The sequence below is a fragment of the Trichosurus vulpecula genome, chromosome 4 (genome assembly GCF_011100635.1).
Source record: "Trichosurus vulpecula isolate mTriVul1 chromosome 4, mTriVul1.pri, whole genome shotgun sequence".
Classification (NCBI taxonomy): domain Eukaryota; kingdom Metazoa; phylum Chordata; class Mammalia; order Diprotodontia; family Phalangeridae; genus Trichosurus; species Trichosurus vulpecula.
In genome coordinates, this window is record NC_050576.1 from 171,245,897 (window position 1) to 171,269,634 (window position 23,738).

The 23,738-nt window shown below is 41.9% G+C and overlaps 1 protein-coding gene across 1 annotated transcript in view; it reads left to right on the forward strand.

The window, feature by feature from the left end:
• The window catches only part of CUEDC1 (CUE domain containing 1), a 119,439-nt gene that overhangs the window by 11,985 nt on the left and 83,716 nt on the right, over nt 1-23,738 (forward strand). The window lies entirely within an intron of this gene.

The window sequence follows — 23,738 nt, forward strand, 5'->3', positions numbered from 1 at the left end:
ACCTTGGGAGGTTGGTGCAACTATATCTCCATTCTACAGATGAGAAAGTTAAGGCTCAGAGAGGCCCGAGTCACACAGCTAGTAAATGTCTGAGGCAGGATTTGAACTCAGGTCTTCCTGGTTCCAAGCTCAGCATTTTTCTACTATCTACTACCTAGCTGATGTTACTATACTTCCAGGATCCTCAAATTCATCACCTAGTGGCCAGTCACCCAATCATTCATTACTTTGTACCAATCGCTGTGCTAGGGCCATCTGTTTGGTGATGAGCTTCTCTGAACTTACTTGGTTCAGATGGATTCCATTGCTGAAGCCTTACTGGAAGACACACTTTCAGGTGAGACCTGCCAAGGTTCATAATGGGCTGTCATCATTTTCCAGAACTCAGGCTCATTCCTATCTCATGATGAAGCATTGGAGCAGAACTTTAGTGGAGGGTTTTTTCCCCCTTCAAATCATGGTCTTAAAATATATGAAAGGTGTTTAAGAGGCCATAAAGGAATTCTCCATCTCTACCTAAGACAGAACAGGAATAAATGGCCTTTGCCTACAATCAACCAATCAACATTCATTAAGCATACCTGTTATGTGTCAGGCACTGTACCAAATGATGGCGATAGAAAAAGAGGCAAAAGACAGTGCCTTCCCCAAAGGAGCTTACAATCTAATGAGGAAAACAACAAGCAAACAAATATATACAAAACAAGCTATGTATAGGATAAGTAGGAAATAACTGAGGAAAAGCTCTAGATTTAAGAGGTGTTGGGGAAGGCTTCCTGTAGAAGGCAGGATTTTAATTGGGACTTAAAGGAAGTAGAGAGGTCAGTAGTCAGAGTGGAGGAGGGAGAGCATTCTAGGCATGGGGGACAGCCAGAGAGAATGCCCAGAGTGAGAGACAGATGGACTTGTCCATGGAGCTGCAAGAAGGTCAGTGTCACTGGATCAAAGAGTACATGTCAGAGGGTAAGTTGTGAAAAGACTGGAAAAGTAGAAGGGTGTAGGTTATGAAGGGTTTTGAACACCAAGCAGAGCATTTTGTATTTGCTTCTGGAGGCAAATAGGAAGCCACTGGAGTTTATTGAGTGGGCGGGTGACATGATCAGACCTGTGCTCACTTTGGTGGCTGAATGGAGGATGGATTGGAATGGGAAGAGACTTGAGGCAGGCAGATCCACCAGCAGGGGCATAGTAGGAATCTGGGTACTATTAGATCATCTTAACAGTGGTACTTAGTGGCCAAATAATTTGTTTCCATGAACGATTACTTTATTGCATCTGGGTGTCCTCTAACAGCCTAAATGTTCCTATTTGCTGAAAATTTTTACTTTGTTGATGAGTGTTTGAAACAAGGAGCATTTTGCTTTTATCTTTTTTAGATTGAAAGTATCTTTTTCAGAGAGTCACAGTGGCAAAAACAGACATTTGGGTGTAATGAAAACATTTTTACAAATGTTTCCACAGGCTGGCTACTGATTATCAAGGCTGAAGATAGTGCAGACATTTACAAAAAAAAATTCTTGGCTGAATTCCACGTGTAGTCTGTTAGGACATGCTTGTGGAAACATATTTCAGAACATTTGCACTGACTGACCCTCTTCAAATGTGTGACAGCAGAGGTAGAGTCACGAAAAACAGCTTTAAATCTACAAGTATTTTGTTGTTCAGTCATGTCCAACTCTCCGTGACCCCATTCGGGGTTTTCTTGGCAGAGATCCTGGAGTAGTTTGCCATTTCCTTTTCCAGCTCAATTGACAGATGAAGAAACTGAGGCAAACAGAGTTAAGTGACTTGCTTAAGATCACACAGCTAGTAAGTATCTGAGATCAGATTTTAATTCAGGAAGATAAATCTTTCTGACTCCAGGCCTGACACTGTGCCACCTAGCTGCCCCCAAAAGCATTTACTTAAGGCTTATTACATTCTATACATGACCCTATATTTAAGTGTTCAGGACATAGAAGGAAAAAATGAAACAGTCCTTACCCTCAAGGAGCTTATGCCAGGTAATTTGAGGAGGGAGAACTAGCAGCTGGGCAGAGATTTGAGGCCATGACCTTTGAAAGAATCTGAACAACAGTGCTGAGGTAGGAAGGCATTTCAGGTATAGGTTTTTGCAGTGGAATGGGGAGTTCATGGAGCAGTTTCTAATTGGTTTTGCTGGAAAGCAGACTGTGTAAATGGGAATAGTGGGAAATCAGACTAGAGAGGTAGGTTTGAGATAGATCGTGAAAGGCTTTAAATGGCAGGCTGAGGAATTTGCACTTTAGCCTTGAAGCAAAAAGGAGCCTCTGAAGGTTTTTGTGTCTGAGGGAGATTCTTCTTAGCACACATGTAGAGGATGAATTGGTAAGGGGGAGAGACTAGAAGCCAGGAGACCAGTTATTATAGTGTTACAGATGAGGGTGTGAAGGGGGAAATAGAAAGAAAGGAGAGATGTGAGAGTTAGAATCAACTTAGAATTTTTAGGGGACCTTAAGGGGTTTTGCTAGCCTATCCTTGTTTGTCTGATTTTGTGACTTCTCCAAGTCTCTTAAAATTATCATTTTAGATCTATTTGACAAGGTATAGTGAAATAAAATTAATTTTGAGAATTCCATACTACTTGTTTCAGACAAACGAAAGGTTCCCTAAGATATTCTAAAATTAGAGTTTGGAGTCATTGTGGTGTGTGTGTGTGTATTTTTTCCTAGAGACTCTCCATCCTTTCTAGCTGAGCTGCTTTCATGGATGTTGTCTTTCCCAGAGGCTGGGGGTGGGATGATATGGACTCTGGAGGTACTTTAAGTGTGAATACCATTTAAAGGGTGAGGAGAGATTGAGGGTGGGCAATGGGGACTTAGATAAGATTATTTCATGGAACTATAAGGGAGAAATAGCCATTTTCCATCTGAGACTGAGTAGAAAGCACAGTGAAATAGAAAGGAACTTGTTGGTGCCTGGAAGTAAGAGATACACTTCCTTCTTCCCTGCTTGTACAGGACCCAATCTTTAAACCTTCAATGAGTATTCTGCTGTTTTAGTTTTAGTAATCAGAGGAAACTGCCAAGTGAAGCAACTTCTTGAGCCAAGAAATGAAAAAGTATATGAAGCACTTTTTGAAATTTTTTTTTATTCTGTCATATCAAGGTGGGGGGATGGGGAGGAACATAATATTAAACTGTTTCTATTTGACTGGGAAAAGCTTATGTGCCTCAGTACCTCCCTCTGCTCTTCTTAGCTGGCTGGCTTCATGAGAGGATGATTCATTGTGTTAGTTTTCATCTTGGAAAGAGAAAGAGTGAGCTGGAATTAGACTGAAGCCAGAGTCTTCAGGGCTTGACTCCTAGCATCAGAGATACCAGGTTCCCAAGGTTCATGGTTCTCATTATTTCCTCTCAGGGTAAGATCCTTCTGGATGCCTTAGCTGAGTGGCTCCTGGGCTTTTGTCCCTGATCCCCTAAACTGGACACCAATGAGCTTTTATGACCACAAGGTCTCAAAGGGAACTTTACTTAAATAAACTAAAATGCATGTATAACAAAGATTGTTTTGGAGGCAAATCCAAAAATTCACAAAAAACAGTAGTGACTGACAAGTGAGGACCATCAGGTACTTGCTCCTGTCACCAGTAATGCTCTGACGGGGGCACTGGTTGATTGCCATGGGCAGATCACTGTCATTAATTCTGAGCTGGTAGCCAAGCCAAGACCCACCAAAGCCCCTTTACCTGTTGACTTCAGCTGGCCCTATGCTTCTTGGCTTCTCTCCCCTTTCTCACAATGTATACCTTCTTTTTTTGTGTTCCTGACCCTAAAGTGCCCAGGTGGGAAGTAAAGATGGTTTGGCTACTGTTGATGGTGATCTGGTCCTGACAGTTAATAAATTAACTTGTTAACCAGTAGTGGTAAACAAAAAGTACCAGATGGTAATCTGGCCATGACAGCTAGCAAGTCCACTGAAAGGTAGAAATACTCATTCATCAAAAGAAGGAAGCACTATGGGACAATGGAAAGAGCAATGGGAGCTACAGTAAGAGACCTGGGTTCAAATCCTACCTCTGACACCTACTGCCTTTATGACTTTAGAAAATTCACTTCTCCTTTCTGGACCTCAGGTCCTCATCTGTAAAATGAAGGGGGTGGCACTAAATGGCCTTTGATGTCCCTTCCAGCTTTAAATCTATTATCCTATTCCCTTCACTTGTCGTGTCAAGGGGAGATGCAAAGGGTACTAACTAAAACCTCTGACACTACCTGGATGACTTTACTGCTTGAGTGATACGGGACAAGTTACTTAACCTGCTTGGGCCTCTTTTTCCTTAGCTATAAGAGGAGGGAGTTGAACTAGATTGACTCTGCTGTCCTTTCTTTGTCTAGATATATAGTTACTATGGGTGGGCCTCCCTACTCCATGATGTATTTATCTGGGAAGTTGAGGAGATTCTTTTTCTTGGAGCCTTTCATGACCTTTATAGTTGAAAATCTTAACTGGATCCTTACATGAGGTTGGGAATGGTGGATGCCACCTGAAATATGAGCCATATCTTAGACCCTTCCCATTAAAAATGGTCTAGATCAGTGGTGTCAGATACATGGCCCATGAGCCAAAGCAGCTCATAAAACTCCTGAGTGTGGCCCAAACCAGATGAAAATGTAATTGGGAACCACTTCTAGGTCTGTATCCCAAAGAGATCATAAAAATGGGAAAAGGAGAACCACATGTACAAAATAATCATAACAGCTCTTTTTGTGGTGGCCAAGAATTGGAAATTGAGGGGATACTCATCCATTGGGGAATGGCTAAACAAGTCGTGATATATGAATGTAATCAATACTATTGTTCCATAAGAAACAGTGAGCGGATGGATTTCAGAAAAACCTGGAAAGATTTACATGAACTGATGCTGAGTGAAGTGAACAGAACCAGGAGAATATTGTACACAGTAAAAGCAACATTGTGTGATGACTAACTTTGATAGACTTACCTCTCCTTAGCAATGCAAGGATCTAAGACAACTCCAAAAGACTCATGATGGAAAATGCTATCCACATCCAGGAAAAAAACTATGGAGTCTGAATGCAGATTGAAGCATACTATTTGTGCATGCTCTCTCTCTTTAGTTCTTTCTCGTGGTTCTTCCCATTGGTTCTAATTTTTTCTTACAACAAGACTCATGTGAAAATGTGTTTAATATAAATGTATATGTAGAGCCTATATCAGACATTTGGGGTGGGAGTAGAGAGGGAGGGAAATTTAGAACTTAAAATCTTATGGAAGTGAATGTTGAAAACTAAAAATAAATAAATTAATTAAAAATGTAATTGGGAAATATTTGATAAAGTAAATAAAAATACAATAAAACGCAGGTAATATCACATTTTAGAACTAAGTCAAAATGCAGCCCACAGGGATCCTTATTTATGGTTTAATAGCCTCTCTTTCTATTTGACTTTGACTCCATTGCTCAAATGATAGAATGGTCTCCATGGCCATTCTCTCTCTAAGCTCTGTCCTTGACCTCACTGCACATAGATTCCACAACATTTGCATTTCTCTGTAGTTTCCCTTTGCCTGTCACCTTGACACAATTGCCATCATAGGCATGGGACTTGAAGCTAGATAGAACCTTAGAAATAATTTAGTCCAGTTCCCTCATTTTATTCAAGAGGAAACTGAGGCCCACAGCGGCTAAGTGTCCAAGATTTGGACCCATATCCTCTGACTTCATACCCAAAGCTTTTCCTCTGATACTGTACTGTTTCCCCAAGTATTCTGCCCCTCCCAAAACCCTTCCTGTTTGGAGAAGCCTTGGGGACACTTTCAGTCAACTAAAAATATATTTTATTGTTGTCTTTGGTTTTACATTAAGTCATTTATGAATATAGTGCTACCTTCCAATTGAATTTTCTTTTTAAACAAAGAATAAACTGTTAAGAAAAAAAAAACTGATACTGTGACAAAATCTGACAATGTGGGCAATCTTTTATCCCTGTAGTCTCACACCTCTCTGCTAAGAGGAAGGAGATTTATTTAAATCTCTGTCCTAGAGGATGAAGACTGGTTATTATAATTACTCAGCCTAATTTCCTTTTCATTTACACAATTGTAATTATGTGTATTCTTTTCCTGGTTCTGCATAATTTTCTTTATTCTGTATCAGTTCACACAAGTCTTCTTGTATTTCCCTTAATTCCATATAGTCATCATTTCCTGGAGGCAGAACATATAGTTGTTTGAAGTATGTGTCAGAGGTGGGATTTGAACCCAGGTCTCTGACTCTAGCTAGAGCCCATAGCTTTTTCCACTGTCCCATTCTGCCTCTCTCATTACTATGTGGAGTGAGGGTCAGCAGGTACTTCCTCCTAGCTTCAGCAGATGTTTGGAATGTAGTGGATAAAGAAGGCCTTAAAGTCAGTAAGACCTGAGTTCAAATCTCACCCTGGCCCTTACTGGCAAGTCACTTAACCTGTGAGTGCTCTGGGCAACTCTCCAGGCAACAGAGATTCTTAATCTTTTTTGTATATCATGGACCCCTTGAGCAATCTGGAGAAGCCTATAAACAGACTCCTTCTTACAATAATGCTTTTATAATAAAAGTGAAAGCATCCATCATGGTAGGGTCAGAGGAAGGAGTTGGAAGGGCAGAGGAGAGCCTTAGTGGTTTGAGGATGTTCAGGCAGGATCAGACCAAGTGAAAGGCCATCTGCTGCAGGGAGAAGGAAGTTAGTTCTGTTTTAGGATATCAGCAGTTGAGCTGTGTCATTCCTTGACTTCCCTGACCTTAGTTTCCTCATCTATAAAAGGAGGAGTTTGAGCTACATAGTGTCTTGAGATGGCGTCTTCAGCTCAGTGTCTGCCATCCTTTTATCTGCCGCTGCTCCAGTTTGGGGTTTTGTTTGTTTGTTTGTTTGTTTTTGCCATCCTGACTTCCTAGTAAGGTGATGTTCTTTACCTATCTTTCCTTGGAGGCTACTCAAAGGATGCTTTTATCCCCCTTGTTCTCTGCCAAGGGAAACATTCTCCTGGGGCTGGGGGCCACTGCCAAGCCCAGGGCTTATGTGCCCTGGCACCAGGATACATTGAGTTGCTAAAATGTCTTTATCCTTGCTTCCTTGTGTTTTCACTTTGCCAATGCTCTTTGTCCAGCCTGGGGTTGCTAGCTTATTTTGCCACTGTTTCTTATAGAATTTTTTAGTTGAAGATAGGGCCTGTGGGCAACAATGTGGCATATGAGAGCCCTTGTATAACAGAAAGCTAAGGAACTTCCCTTGCCAATTTAGCTCTGAGTTGAATGGGCTTGGGTCTCCAAAGGAAGGGTGTTTTAGTTTTCTGCTGAGACTCACTCAGTTGGAAGGAAGAATTAAAGAAGACTTCTGGCTAAATCCAGGTTGTGTCTCTCTCTCTCTCTCTCTCTCTCTCTCTCTCTCTCTCTCTCTCTCTCTCTCTCTTTCTCTCTGTATGTTTTGCATGTTTCAAGGGGGCATATATGAAGGGGGGTGTTTAGGACTAGCCAAGCCCTTTTCAGAGTTGTTTCTACCTTTAGTGTCCACCTGATTGACCCAACTCTCTCACCTGTGGCTCCAAGAAGCTGTAGCACAGTGACTACACTCTGGTAAACTGTCTCAGCAAATGGGCTAAACCAGGTTGAGGGTAACCGACAGGCCTCAGACCTATCTACCCCAAACATGTGAAGACTTCTGGTAGAATGGGTGGATGAGAACAATTTATTCCTATGGCCATGAAGGCAGCTGAAGCTGGTGCTATGAAGTGCTTAGAGTTTAGTCATTCATTGAAGATGCCAAGGTCATCCATTGCATCCCGGGCCATCAGCAGTCATCCTGACTTTTGTCTCACCACCAGACTTCTATGACTCTGGACTCTGCCTCACTTAAATCCACTTCATGTACGAGTCAAGACATCACCTGTGATGTTATTAGTCTTTGAAAATGAAGGACAAACAACAACAATTGTGTTAAGATCATGGGCTTGGAAATTGGGAGACCTGAGTTTTAGTTCAGGCTGTATATATGACACAAAACAAGTACATGTCTCACCTTTGGGCCTCATCTCATTCTGCCTCTTCCTGAGTTTCCTTGAGAGGGGGATTATGCCACAGCAGAATTTGGAGTTCAAGGGACTGATTTCCAATCCCAGCTCTGCCACTTACTTTGTGATCTGTTCAGTCTTAGACAAGTCACTTTAAGGCTCTTGCCTCAGTTTCCTAATCTGTAAAATGAAGGAGCTAATCCAGATGATTTCTCAGGTCCTTTTGAGCTCTAAATATGTGATTCTATGATCCTTTGATTATCTGTCAAATAAAAGACTGGGAATCAATATTCTTTCAACCCAAATAGTGTATGATACTACGTATATTCTTATATTAAAGTTATTCCTGTGCATGTGGATATTAGGGGCCTATGTAGGGCCACAGCTACAGGATGAGTGGAAGTATGCATGTGTGTTGGGGGAAAGGGGCACAAAGGAAAAATCATGGTATGGCAACCCTAACTCCATTAACATGCCTGTAGAGGTGACATTTAGTTGAAGTTAACCTCAAGGTAGCTTTGAAGGGGAAAATGAGTCACAAAAGGATTAGATATAGACAAGGGCTGTGAGTCTCTAAGATTTTAGGGGGCTGATATTGGGTAGACAACCCAAGTCTCTTACATGAATGTGTATGTATGTGTATATATATATATATGTATATATATATATACATATATATATACACATATGTATATACACATGGCCTCCCAAAAGTCTTATTAAAATTTAAGCTATTAAAGCATAAAACTATCCTAAGACTTTTGGAAGACCCTATGTATCTATGTGATACAAACACACATATAGGCACACATATATATGCGTATTATGTATACACACATACATGTAAACACACATGTGTGTACACGCATGTATGTTTGTGCATGCATGTATGCATGCATGTATTTGGCATCAGTTGGTCAGGCTGTTGCTGCCCACTCCCCAACCTCTAGAACACTGTTCTTCCTTTTCACCAAGACAGAGGGAAACACTCCCCCTCCCCCACATATATACACAAAACAAAGGGTCTAGGTAAATGATCGGACTGGTCAGATCAGTGAGAAAAATCAGGCATTGCATCCCAGAATTTTAGAGATTTCACCCCAGGATCACATGTAAAGGGCACCAGGCCCTTTCTTGGAAGGTATTTACGAGTCTGGTTCTATAGCAGCCCTCAAGGCTTAGGGTAATGAAAGTGCTTCCTGCTGAAGAAACATGGAGAGGAGATGGGCGGATGAAAAATAAATAAATAAGCCCCTTCTGACCACAGAGCAATTTGCGGACTGAATTATTTAGAGAATGTGCTCGTTATCAGTTCTCTGCGGGGAGAGTACAAGGGAGAAACACGCAGTTAGGAAGGCCTTTGAGTCTGTGTCTGAACATTTCCCCTAAAGTCTGGCTTGGCAAGGAATCCTCCCCAGGCATAGTGAAGGGCTGGAGAGGGAGAGAGGAGGCTCTTAGCAGAGATGAGCTTGTGCAGGAGAGCTCCCCTCTGCAAGGGAGCTGAACATTAGGGAGTTGTCCTCCCCTCTTGAGTTGTTAGGATTGAATTCGTGGCAGCAGGTTTCCCACTGTCATTATCCTCAGACTTGCCTGGCCTGGCCTGGCCTGAGAGGTTAAGGCAGAGGTGGTGGGTGTGAATGGCCTGTCACATGAAAAACCCTCTTTCCTCACTCCCTCCCTCCCCTGCTCAGGGTTTGTGCTTGATGACTCACTGCTGGACTCTCCCATAATGAATTACATAAATAAATAAATCCCATTAACAGCTGGCTCTGTGTTGTGCTCAGATGGTGCTACTGCCTGGCTGGGTTGGTGGGGTAGGGACCAGAGGGCTGAAATTGGGGTAGAGGGGAGCAGGGCTGCTCCTTAAAGGAAGCTAGCTAGCACTCCTTCAGTGGGGGAAGCAGTGAGACATTTGCTTTGGAGACCCTTTTCCTTCTCTAGCCCCAGCTCTGGGACCTGCTCAGAGATCTTTCCTTCTTAGCAGCCTTGGTACAGTTCATGACTTCACAAACTGAGGGACAGCTTGGCCTGAACTTGGGGGAATGCTGATCCAATTTAGGTCCTGGATACTGGCAAGCATCCTAGCCAAGGAATGGATGCTAGAAAGCCCCCTGCTCCACCCCAGCTTCAAAGGCTTGGGTGGGGGGTACGAGAGGCTTCTATTTGGGGGGCCATGGGTAGATTTGTTTAGTGGAAGAGCTCTTAACCTGGGGTACATGAACTAGCAAAGGGCCTAGTGGATAGATTTCAGGGGCTTGTGAACTTGGGGAAAAATTTCACCTTCTTTTCAATGTAATTGCCTCCCTTTGTAAATAGTGTATATTTTATTATATACTCTTAAAAATGTCATTTCTGAGAAAGCGTCCATAACTTTCACCAGACTGTCAAAGGGGGACCATGACACAAAAAAAGGTTACCATTCCCTGGTTTAGGGGATGGAAACTGCTAGGACCTTTTCCCTAACTGACCCGGGCCAGGCCTGCCAGAGCCAAGCTTGATCTAGGAGAGATTGGGGGGGTGGGGAGAGAGAAAGAAGCTTGTTGCCATGGCAATCTCTTTCCTTCCCTTCTATAGGGGTAAACACTTTTCTCTCAAAGGGGACCTTGTCTCCCTGTGAGGACCTTTCAGTTCAAGCTTGTTGGGTCTTTTCAAACCTGGATTTTGGTGGGTTGATGGGAGGAGGAGGAGACTTAGGAAGGGGCCTGGCTAGGACTGGGAAGAGTGCTCTGAATTTGGGGGTAATTCCCTTCAAGGGTGGGCCTCCTAGTCCAGCTCCAGCTAAAGGAGAAAAGAAGCTTAAGGATCAGGAATGTTTCATCTCCAAGCAACAGGGTTTGTTTTTTTGTCAGGAGGGTAGGACAGGAAGGAGGAGGGAAAGAAACAGCTCCCCCCACCCCACCCCATAAAGACATAAGCTACTTGACAAGTCCCAGTATGGAAAACTCTGGCTTTTGAGCAATTTCAGGACTGAAATCTAGAGAGAAACAGTGAATTGTCTAAAACTGGGATTGTCTGAAATGACCTTGGGAGGGAGGAGGGGGGAACTTGCTTCTTCAGTTGGTCATGAATTGCAAATAAGCCTCAATTTAAAAGATATCTGCATCAAATTTGATGTTACCAAAGAAGGCAAAATCTTCCTTTTAATATGTCCAGCATTACCACTATAATGATAATCAGGAAGAAGAATACTCTCATTTTCTTGTATCTTAAGCCCTGCTCTTTGTAGGTTTTCCATTGCTTAATTCTGGCCTGAAGCTTGCCTTGGCATAAAAATATGGGAGACAGTGTGACCTCATTCTTTTCCTTTACATTAGTGTAACCATAATGTGTTCTATTCTTCTGCCTCAGCTTACTTAATTTTGGATCAGTTCAAGTCAGTCTTCCCATGTTTTTCTGAATTCCAGGTTTATCATTTCTTTTAGAGGCTGCATGGTATGTTTCCAAACTGTGAGACTGGGCATCCTAGTGAACTCACTGGATGCTGTGAAATATTTTAAAATTTCAATGTAACTATTTAATAAAGGGAAAATTTAACTATTTCTTTTGACCTAGGGGCCCTGTTGGAAAAATTTACTGAGACACTAAGGATACCCTATATGGAGAAAGTCTTGAAACTTCTAAATAGTTGGCCTCAAAGCCAAGAAAATCTGAATTCAAGCCCCTCCTCTGAAACATGTTGGCTTTGTGACCCTGGGAAAGTCACTCACCTCTCAGTGCTCTAGGGCCATTCAACTCTCTAAGATGATAATTTACTAAGAAGGTGCCACCTGCATTCGGGGACAGTTTCTTCACCTTAACTTTTTCTATACCTAAAATTGTAAATCCAATCCCTATCTCCTTCTTGGCTTAAGTAAGCCTTCACTGGGGAGTTCCCTATATCAATGAAATCATAGGTCTAGTCTCTATCCCATTATTTCTTACTGAACAACAATATTCCATTAAATTCCAATTCTATAGCTTGGTCCCATTAAATTTCAATATTATGGATTATTCCCTTTTAACTTTTAAAGTAGAAGCATCATTCCTGATGGTCCAGTTCCTGCCCTAGTCCCTATCTTTTCTAGATTGGGGGGGAGGGACAGGGAAGGGATATTAACTCCTCCCTCAGATGGTTACTTCTTGGAGGGTACTCATATATTTAGGGAGGTGTAATAGCAATTTAGATTTGAAGATCTTTCCCATCTATTAATAGGTCATGTGACCTGCTTATGTCACAGGAAGCCTAAGTTACATGTGGTGGTATGAGCAATTGACCCAATGTTAAATCTTTTATCCAACCTATGTTTATTGAAAACTGAAGAATCAACTGAAGGAGAAATCTTTTCTACAGGAAAGCTCCAGGCAACCTTAGGCATGGGAAGGAGGAGAAAGGACTTGGATAGCTCTGACCCACATTTGTTAATGTTGGTCAGGCCTTTCCACCAGGTTGCCATATGCTCCTTGGGATCCCTGGGGGTTGGGGGTGGGTGGGCTGGGAAAGGATCCCAGCCAAGAAGGGTTCTTAAAGGAGCAGATTTCTGGGAATGGGTTTATTTATTCTGTCATCGTAAGGCTAAGGGAACTAGTAGGCACAGCTGATTAGACTGGAGGATCCAGAGATGACACCATCTCCTATGTCCTATCTCATCTGGGAGCCAGGAGGTGTGAGGCCCAAATAAGTGTATATATAAATAGGCTAGGTCCCTGGCCACCCATTGGAAAGTTTCCTCACACCAGAAGGAGGGTGTGAAGGCATGAGGATCCATTCAGAGTTCAAACACTGGCACCAAAATCAGGTGGCTGGTGTACCCCTGGGCCTTCCTAATTGAAATTAGAAGGGATATAAATTCTTCCCTGTCTTATGGTGCTCAGTTTTCTGTGGAGAGATTTTTTCTCTGGCCCCCAAACCTATTTAAAGTGATGCCATAGCATATTCTGGCTGTATTCTGTGAGAGTAGGGAGCTTCATTAACTTTCAAATTTTTTGGTTTTGTTAGTCATGAAATATTAATTGTGTGTCCACTGTGCCACAGAGTGTGATAATTAGGCACCATGGGGAGAGGGAAGATACCAAAGGAGAAAAACTCCAGTCTCTACCTTTAGAAGTGTACTGTCTAATTGGGGGGGGGGGGAGAAGAAAAGGGGAATAGAACAAGTATACATATATAGACAAAATATTCTGAAAGTCTAAAAGTACATTTCTTTATACCGTAGTATCACTAGGCTGTAAGGAGTGTCAGTACCTAAGTGTTGAGAAGGATCTGGAATAACTGTATCAGGAAGACCTTAATAAACACTTATTAAGTGCCTACTGTGTGCAAGGTACTACGCTGAGGGTACAGACAGAAAAAGCCAACAGTCTTTGCCATATATTATAGTGGGTCATCCTCAAGATTCATTTTGAGTAGTTATGGGGGAAGGGAGGGACACGATTTTGCAAGGAGAAGTAGGAAAGGATGGCGCAAATACAAGGAATGGTGTATACGAAGCAGGGTTTGGGACATCAGAGGTTGTGACTTGTCTGCTTCTTGGGGATCAGAAGTAGCTTTACTGTTCTGTGACAATTCCCTTTGATACAGACTTGTCTTTTTGGCCTAGGCCCCTAGTTGGGCCACCTGGAGTAAATAGGGCATCTTTTCATTTTTCTTAATTAATTTTTAGTTTTCAATATTTACTTTCATAAGATTTTGAGTTCTAAATTTTCCCCCTTCCCTCTACTCACCCCCTCCCCAAGATGGCATGCAATCTGATATAGGCTATACATATATCATCATATTAAACATATTTCCACGTTAGTCATGTTGTGAAAGAAGAATCAGAACAAAAGGGAAAAACCATGAGAAAGAAAAAAACAACAAACAACAAAAGAAAGAAAATAATGTGCTTCGATTTGCATTGAGACTCCATAGTTCTTTTTCTGGATGTGGATAGCATTTTCCATCATGAGACTTGGAGTTGTCTTAGATGCTTGTATTTCTGAGAAGAACTAAGTCTATCAAAGTTAGTCATCATACAATGTTGCTGTTAATGTGTAGACTGTTCTCCTTGTTCTGCTCACCTCACTCAGCATCAGTTTGTGCAAGTCTTTCAAGGTTTTTCTGAAGTCCGTAGGGCATCTTTTCCTAGGCTGACTGTTATTCTGTCTCATCTTTGTACACTTTCTCCCCAATCCTTCTCTTCTCTCCCCACACCCCACCCAGAATGGACTCCTCTCTTTCTTTCTCCATCTGTTGAAATCTTTCTCTTTGTGGCAGGCCCAAATCAAGGGCCAACTCCTCCATGAACCCTCTTTGACTACAATGCCTCACCCCCTCCCATCTCCCACCATGAAAATGTTCTCTCCCAGATCTCCCATTTCTTTACCTCCCACTCATTCCACATTCAATCAGCAATTATTAAGTGACATTTTTATACTCAAGACAGCTTATATTTTACTAAGGTATATGGTCCTCCCAAATCTTAGTGCTGTCCCTCTAAGACTACGCCCAATTTATCCTGTATATGTCTAGTGTGTAAATAGTTCTTTCCATGATGTCTCCCCCTTGAGAGCAGAGACTGTTCTGTTTTTTTTCCTTTCTTTGCATCTCCAGCACCTAGTGCAATGCCTGGTATATTTAGTGTATTTAGTATATTTAGTAGGTGCTTAATAAATGCTTGATAACTGACTGACTTATCAGTTCTAAATCAATAAACCTATATTTGTGCTCTTTCTACTCCCTCACCAATAGATTATGACTTCTTTTATTTCTAGGATGCCTTAAGATTTACAAAGAACTTAGTTCATGTCTGCGCTATGATGTAGGTAATGCAGATATTACTACCCACATTTTATGCATGAAGCATCTGAGGCCCAGAGAGGTTAAACCATATACCCAAGACCACACAGTTAGTCTGTGTTGTCAAAACTCAAACCTGGGTCTTGTGAGTTTCAGTCCATTATTTTTGACTTATACCAGAGGGAAGGGACGAACTACTTCTCTCTTGTCTTTATATCCCTACCATCTAGCACAGTGCCAGGCACATAGTGGGCTCTTAATAAATACTTATTGGGTGATTGATTAAGAGCAGGGTTTGTTTGTGTCCTATCTCTTTGTATCCCCAGTGCCCAACACAGTGCTTTGCCCTCCAAAGTCACTTAATAAATGTTTGTTGAATTATTGAAGCAAGGGGTCTAGTGGCAAGAGTCACCACCTAACTTAATCAATCCTACTCCTCCCTTGGGTTTTCTCCTCATTTGTCTTGTCCAAGAAAATCTCCCAGCATCTCTGGATATGTGAAAAACACTGCTAATGAACTAACTTTCCCATTTATCTTCTGGCTCCAGAGACAGGCAGGAAAGGAGAACTAGGTAGCTCTTTGCCTTGTTGGAATCAACAGCTTTCCAGCTCCCTTATCCTATTATATTTCTTTTATATAGAGGAAAACAGGAAAAAGGGCCTTCCCAAAGTTGTCCACCTAATTAATGGGAGAGCCAGGGTCTCTAGCTCATTTGGCCATAGGGAGATCAGGGGATCATAGATCTGGACATGAAAGGAATCTCAGAGACCTCCTCATTTTACAGATGAGGAAACAGGCACAGAGAGGTTAAAAGACTTGCCTAGGATCACACGACAGAGGTAATAAGTATCAGAGACTGTATTTAAACCCAGGTCCTCTGATCACAGAACGCTTAGCTCCTTTCACAGGTCAGTGCCATCTCTGAGATTAGAAAGAAGGAAGAATGTTCTCCTTCTTTTTTTTAGATTAATTAATTTATTTTTAGTTTTCAACATTCGTTTCCACAAGATTTTGAGTTACAAATTTTCTCCCCATCTCTCCCCTCCCCCACCCCAAGATGGCATGTATTCTGATTGCCCCTTTCCCCAGTCTATCCTCCTTCTATCACCCTACTCCCTCCCATCTCCTTTCCCCTTACTTCCTTGTAGGGCAAGATAGATTTCTATACCCCGCTGCCCGTATATCTTATTTCCCAGTTGCATGTAAAAACAGTTTTTAACATTTGTTTTTAGAACTTTGGGTTCCAAATTCTCTCCCTTCTTCCCCCCACCCCAGCCCCCCTTGAGAAGGCAAGGAATTCAATATGGGTTATACATGTATCATTATGCAAAACACCAGGAAGAATGTTCTGATCCTTTTCAGAGGCAAAGGGATATATGGAATGACCTGTATAGTGGATAGGATGTTGTACTTTGAAGTCAGGAAGTTATTGGTTCAAATTCTGAATCACATGCTTTTGAGCTATGTGACCTTGCATAGGTCACTTACCCTCTCTGTGTCTTAGTTTCCTTATCTCTAAGGTGAGAAGTTTGGACTTTATCTCTAAGCTCACTTCCAGTTCTAAATCTATGATTCCAACTCTGACTTGTATGGGGGCAGCCAGGTGGCACACTGTACAGAATGCTGGGCCTGGAGTCAAGAAGACTTCATATAAGGGAGTTCAAATCTGGTTCAAATCTGGCATAGCTGTGAGGCCCTGGGAAAGACACTTAACCCTATTTGCCTCAGTTTCTTCATCTACAAAATGAGCTAGAGAAGGAAATTGCAAACCACTCAGTATCTTTGCCAAGAAAACCCCAAAAGTTGTCATAAAGAATAGGACCTGACTGGATAAGTATGACCTCTAAAGGATCCTTTGGAAACCTGGGATTGTAGGGGTTTCCCCATAGAATACTTTTCCTTCTGAAACCTTTGGGGAAAATTCTTTTTAAAAATGCATTGCAAATGCAAGAGCATTATGGATATAAGGAAGTAGTATCTGGAGAGATCACTCCTTGCCTAGCAGAAGTTGGGCCCTAGAAGGTAAACACAAGTTCTTGAAAACACCCCCTTAAGCCAGGCCTATTCTGATGGACACAGTTCTCTTTATTTTCCCTTTGGATGTCTGCAAACCATTCGGAAATGCTTTCCTCTTCTTGAGCCTTGCCAGGTCCCTGGCCCCAGAGGGACAAACTGAATTCACAGACAACTCAGTTCTTAGGAGAGATACTACTCCTGGGAGCCTTAACTTGTGCTTAGAGATCAGCACCTTTCAGGTACATCCTGCAAATTGAATCCAGCTCTTGGCTTGCCTCCAGCCAACCCTGAGTAATGTAACACTGTCCTTAGATCTCTTCCTTTATTTTTTGCCCTCTTTCAGGGTGTGGGACTTGAATTCAGGAAGACCTGGGTTTGAATTCTGGCTCAAATTCTTATTGGCTGCGACCTTAAACAAGTCACTTAATCTCAGCTTCTATTTCCTTCCCTATAAAATAAGGATAGTTATAGCATTGACCTCCAGAGGTTGTTGTCAGTGGCTGAAAAGGAGCCCTTTGCAACCCTTAAAACATTATATAAATGTCAGCTATCATGATGATTAATTATAAGGTCCGAGATAATTTCAGAGGTCTACTAAAGGTCTACAGAGGTCTACTGAAGATAATTTTAGAGGTATACTTGGTTACTACATGGTTGGGCTTGGAGGTGTTGGGGGGGGGGAGTAGGAGGGAGAGAGAATGGTGAGAACATTATTTGAATGTCCTTATCCCTTCATTGCTATCAGCTTTTGAAGGTGATAGATAGATGTAGACCCTTGTTATTGGATCAACATTGATCCTAAAAATCCATTTGACTTGGTCTGTGACAGCTACCATTATTTCCTGTTATGTTTTGGTAGTTTGATCTGACTTCTAGTCTACCTAGATCCACTGATTGTCCATATTAGAGAACATCTAACCCTTTCATTTTGCAGAGAGAAATGGAAGTGAAGGGATGGGAAGTCAAGTCAATGTACCAGTCACTGTGCCAAGTCATGGATACAAATACAAACAAAAGGCATTCAAAAGAGAAGTGACACAGCTAAGGTCACACAAGTAATTATTGCTAGAGCTGGAATCCCAACACAGGTCGCCATATTGCAGGTCTAGCACTTTGCTGTTCAACATTCAACAAGCATTTATTAGGCACCTACTAGACAGTACCATTACTAAGTGCCTACAACATTTAGGCACTGTGTTAGGTGCTGAAGTTATTAAAAAGACAACAATAAACTCTTTGCCACCTGTCCCTTAGATAGCCCACTGAGGAGAGAAACCCTGTATGTGCAGTGATTGTATGAGAGGCAGTGCTCACATTTTAATAGACCTCTGATAATAAACATGGAATAAATCATATAAATGCAGTCTTTCTGCCCGAGGCATCTAGGAGAGAATAGACCTCTTTGGTCAATGGAAAATTTGCACTAGAGAAATTCAGGAGAAGCTTTAGTGTTCAGATATTTATATTTAAAGAGTAAACACATGGGAGAAACTGATTAAATGTGGCATTTGTGTAAAAAGTTTTATCCTGAGCTCACATCTTTAATGCTCATAATAAAATATGCTCAGGAATAACATCCTATATAATGCATTTTTAAGAAAAGTCTATGCCCTCAAAGTGCTTGCAATCTAATGGGAGGTGGGGTAGAGAGATGTAGAAGGAACAACATGTACAATAGATAAAATGGTATAAATTAAGTAAGTATAGTAAAATATAGAAAATCTATACAAAGTAATTTTGGAAGGGGTAGGTATTAGATTAGGATTTGCTTCCTGTGCTTAGTGACATTTGAGTTGAGCTTTGAAGGTCTCCGTAAGGCAGAGGTGGGGAAAGGATGCATTCTAGGTATGGGAGACCCCTGTTAGAAAGATATGGAGTGAAAAGGTAGAATGTTACATATGGAGAATAGTACGGAGATTAGTTTGGGTGGATCATAGAATATATGCAGGAGAACAATGAGCCATAAACTAGGAAATCTAGAGCTAGATTGTGAAGGTGTTTAAAAACCTAACAGAGAAGGTTTCTTTTCTTTCTTTCTTTCTTTTTTTTTTTTTTTGAGAGGGGGAAGGCAGGGAAATTGGGATTAAGTGATTTGCCCAAGGTCACACAGTTAAGTAAGTGTGCCAAGCGTCTGAGGTCGGATTTGAATTCAGGTCCTCCTGACTCCAGGCCCAGTGCTCTATACTGCGCCACCTAGCTGCCCCTTTTTTTTCTTTTCTAATCTTGGAGGCTATAGAAAGCCACTGGAGCTTCTTAAGCAAAGGAGTGATATGATTATGTTTTAGGAATGTGAATTTGGCATCTATGTGGATTGGAAATGGGGAGAGACTTGAGGCAGGGAGGTTAATTAAGAAGATATTGAAATAATCTAGGCAGGAGTTGATGAAGGACTGGACTAATGTGGTTGTAGAATGAGTGGAAAGAAAAGTCTGATGTGAGAGAACAAGATCAGTGACTGATTGGATATGGGAAGGTGATTAAGAATGAGAATTTGGGGATGATGACTGAATTTAGGAACCTGGGTTACGGGGGTAGTGGTAGGACTCTTGATAGAAATAGAAAAGTTAAGAAGGGAGGTGAGTTTGAGGAAAAATACAATGAGTTTTGTTCGGATGTTCTGAATTTGAGATGACTGTGAATATCCATCTGAGCAGAGATGTCTAGCAGTTAATTGTAATACAAGGACAGGAGCTCAGGAGAGAGATGAGGGCTGGATACATAGATGTGGGAATCATCTGCATAGAGGTGATCACTTAACTTATGGGAGCTGAAGAGATCACTGAGAGGCCCCCAGAACAGTGCTCTTGGGGTATACTGAGGCATAGGGGCAGGACAGAGATGATAATCCAGCAAAAGAGACTGAGAAGTAGTAGCCAGGTAGGGAAATCAGGAGACATCAGTGTCACCGAAACCCAGGAAACAAGAGGATCTAAAAGGAGGGATGATTTTCTGTGCCAAATATTGAAGAGAGGTCAGAAGAATTTTTAAGACTAGGCCATTTGGATTTAGCAATTAAGAAGTCATTCATGACCTTGGAGAGTACAATTTCATTCGGGTGGTGGGATCAGAAATTGATGAGGAAGCAACAGATACAGACCTTTTTTTAATCTTGTTGAACTTTATTTTTTTTAATATTTTATTTTTTTTCTGATTACATGTAAAGACATTTTTAAACATTCATTTTTCAAAATGCTATCCACATCCAGAAAAAGAACTATGGAGTCTGAATGCAAATCAACGCATACTATTTGCTCTCTTTTTTTTTGCTGTTCTTTCTTGTGGTTCCTCCCATTGGTTCTAATTCTTCTTTACAACATGATGAATGTGAAAATATGTTCAATATGAATATATATGCGCATAGAGCCTATAGTGGATTGCATGCTGTCTTGGGAAGGGCCAAAATCTTATGGAAGTGAATATTAAAAACTAAAAATAAATAAATAAATACATTTAAAAACCATTTTTCAAAAATTTTGAGTTCCAAATTTTCTCCCTCCCTTCCTCACCTCCCCCCCTCCTTAAGATAGTAAGCAATTTGATATAGCTTATATATGCACAATCATGTAAAATATATTTCCATATTAGTCATGTTGTGAAAGAAGATACAGACCATAAGAAAAAAAAACATGAAAAAAATAAAGTGAAAACAGTGCTTTGATTTGCATTTAGACTCCCCCAGTCTTTCTCTGGAGGATACAGACTTTTTTTTTTTTCCTTCGGTAAAAGTGGCTATGAGAGAAAGGGAAGAGTGATATAAGATGATAGCTTCGAGGGGACAGCAGGGTCAAGTAAAAGGTTGTTGTTTGTTTTTTAAGATGTGGAAGATCTGGACATGTTTCTAGGCAGAAGGGTAAGAGCCAGCAGGTAAGCTGAAATGAAACCATATTTTCTAGGATTTACATAGAACTTTGGGATTTAGCTCTTTGCACACATGATCTCATTTGATTTTTACAACAACCTGTGAGGTAGGTGCTCATTTTATAGATGACAAAACTGAGGTACACAGGAGGTACTATTATTATCATCCCATTTTACAGATGGAGAAACTGAGGCTTGGAGAGAAAAAGTGATTTGCCCAGCATCACACATCAAGGCACTGTCAGAGGGAGAAAAAGACTCAGGTAGTCTTGATTCTAAGCCCATCACTCTGCTGCCTAGCAGCCTTTAAAGATTGGAGGAATCAGTTTATGGGTGGAGGAGCAACCTTGGGGGGCAGTTTATAATTGCAAGGGTAAGCTTGGCCAGGCGGGGATTAAGGGCATAAGGTCCACTTCTTCCTTAAAGACTGTTAAGGTGCTCTTAACTTGGAACCCATGAACTTGTCTTTAAAACATATTTTGACAATTGTATTTATTTCAATATAATTGTTTTCCTTTGCAATGCTATGTATTTTATTTTATGCATTTAAAATCATCATTCTGAGAAGGGATTCATAAGCTTCTTCAGACTGCCAAAGGGACAAAAGAATTTAAGTTCCCCTGTACTAGAACAAAGGAGGAGTGGGGAATGATATTAGATTGAGAGAACCAAGATCTGAATGAAAATCTTGGGCAGTATTTAAAGCAAAATGCCTTGAAGGAGGACAAAAAGGGATGCAATATTACTTTATCAAAGAGCTGCAAGAAACCCTTGCCCAGGGCTTTAGGTATTGACCCGTATTGAATCTTCCTCCCAGGGAGAGAGAACAGGGCTGGCCACCCTCTCAAAAGCAAAAACAGGTCAGACTGATCTCTCCAGTGGCATGGTGCCAATCACTCATATGGCCATTGCTCCCTTCTGTCCTGGCAAAACTCGGACCACCTATCTTCCCCACCCCCACCCCAAAGCCCTTTTCCAGTTACTATGTCCGTCCCTTAAACAAGTTAATTTTCCTGTGTACCTCCATTTTCTTACCTAACATTGAGAGGAGTTGGACGTCCCTCTGATTTTAGACTCCTACATTGCAGGAAGAGGTGTATGGCTTTAGAACTGCAGGTGCTCATCAGGCTAATTCCTTTTGAATTGCTAAGAACAGACCCCCTGAAGGGCCCCTGGCTGCTGGTGGGGGAACATTCAGTGGCCCTCGGGAGTCCGACTTGCACTTGTTAATTATAATTCTCCATGCTTCCTTGTTGCTTTTGGCTTAAGGGGTGAGGAAGTGAGGGACTCCGTAGCGCTACTGAACGTAGGAACACAAACCTAGAGGGCTATGGGGAGGGAAGGGAGGGAGGATGGGAGGCTGAGGAGTTATGAGGGAACAGCATTTTTTTCCTCCCTAATTAACTATGTCTCTCTTGCTCCACATCCTTGCTGCCTCAGCAACCCTTATCCTTGACAGTTAGCCGGAGTGTTATAGAGGGTCACAGGGCAGCTGGCAGGGCATCAGGGAAATGCCTCCTTGGGGAGAAGAGGGGGTGTTTCCCTTTCCCATCAACCTCCCCCAGAAGGAGGGCATTCTTTCTTGCCAGTTCTCTTTACCTTTCAGAGTAGGATAAGCTGCCCCCAAACCCCCTTCACAGGCCTAAGTTAAAGCTCGGAGCCTGTCTGTGTAATGCTCAGTCCTAATGACACGGAGTTAAAGGATTCCAAACAGTTTGCCCCTCACTGGGCCCTTAATTACATTAAAACACAAAAGCCGCACTGCCGGCTGGGTTCTCCTGGTGGATTGCAGAGCCTGTCCTAGGGAACAATCGGGTCTCTGTTCTCATGGCCTGTTTTCCCCCAGCTGCGCCTCCCTTTCATCTCCATCTCTTTCCCAGGGACTCAGGGCTCATTCCCAGGAGGGTGGAATCTCAGTGTTCCAACCTTCCGACTTCTTGCCTGGTTTTGTTAGTTTTGTCCTTTCTTCTCCCCGCCTCCACCTCATCCAGCCCCGCCCCCCACCTTTTTTCATTCATTCCTTTTCCTCTGTGGTACAAGGGGTCTCAGTACTCTAGAGCAAGGCTTATTAACCTGGGGTCCGTAAACTTGTTTTTTTTTTTTAATTTCGATAACTGTATCTTAATATAATTGTTTTCTTTTGTAATGCTATGCATTTTATTTTTATGCATCTAACTACATTCTGAGAAGAGGTCCACAGACTTCACCCAACTAATACCAAAGGGGTCCATAGCATAAAAAAAGATCGAGAATGTTGATCTAGAACCCAAAGCTCAATCTCATTCCTTCTTTCCTGAATCAGCTCTATCATTTATTTGTTCATTGTGGGCAGGGTTACCATCCAGAAACAAAGTGTATGGTGAGTGGGTGAATAAAAATAATCTATGCTAATCTGCTATATTTGCATCTTATTCACTTATAATCAAAATGTCAGCCTCTCTTAACACCCGCCTCCCCCTCTCCCCAAATCTTGCATCCTTTTCTTGGTGTGCCCCATCACAGCCCCTGCTGTGGCGGATGGAGTTGGTTAAAGCGTGGAAGACTAATTGGCTGTATTCTGTCTAGATAAAGTGCTAGGTCAGTGACAAAGTAGATTTCCTCCTTTCCTAGAATATCTCTCCTTTCCAAGTCAAGAACCCTTTGTCCAGGGAGAAAGGATGATATGGCAAGAAAGGGCATTTCTTGAATTCGAACACTTTCTTGATGAAAATAGCATCTGACCCAGCAGGGGTGGCTGAAGCCTTCTCTTGGCAGTCATAAAGAACTCATCACTTCCAGTGAGAGCACACTTAAGCTATGTCTGTAAAGAAGCAGGTGGTCTGTTCAGATTTGGGGGAGGGGGGTTCCCGGGTGGGCTTCTATTTTTAACACATCCCCTTTATACTGTATCATCCACAGGAGGGTGCTGAATCATTAGGCTAAAGGGGACTGAGGTGTCATTTTTTTCCCCCATCTTGCTGCTGACAGGTAAAAATACCTGAATGCTTCTAGGCAGCTGACTCTGCCTTTGTGCAGTTCTCCCTCTCCCTTACTTCTCCATCTCATTGCTTGGAATTTACTCCTTTTTTTTTCTTTACCTCTCTT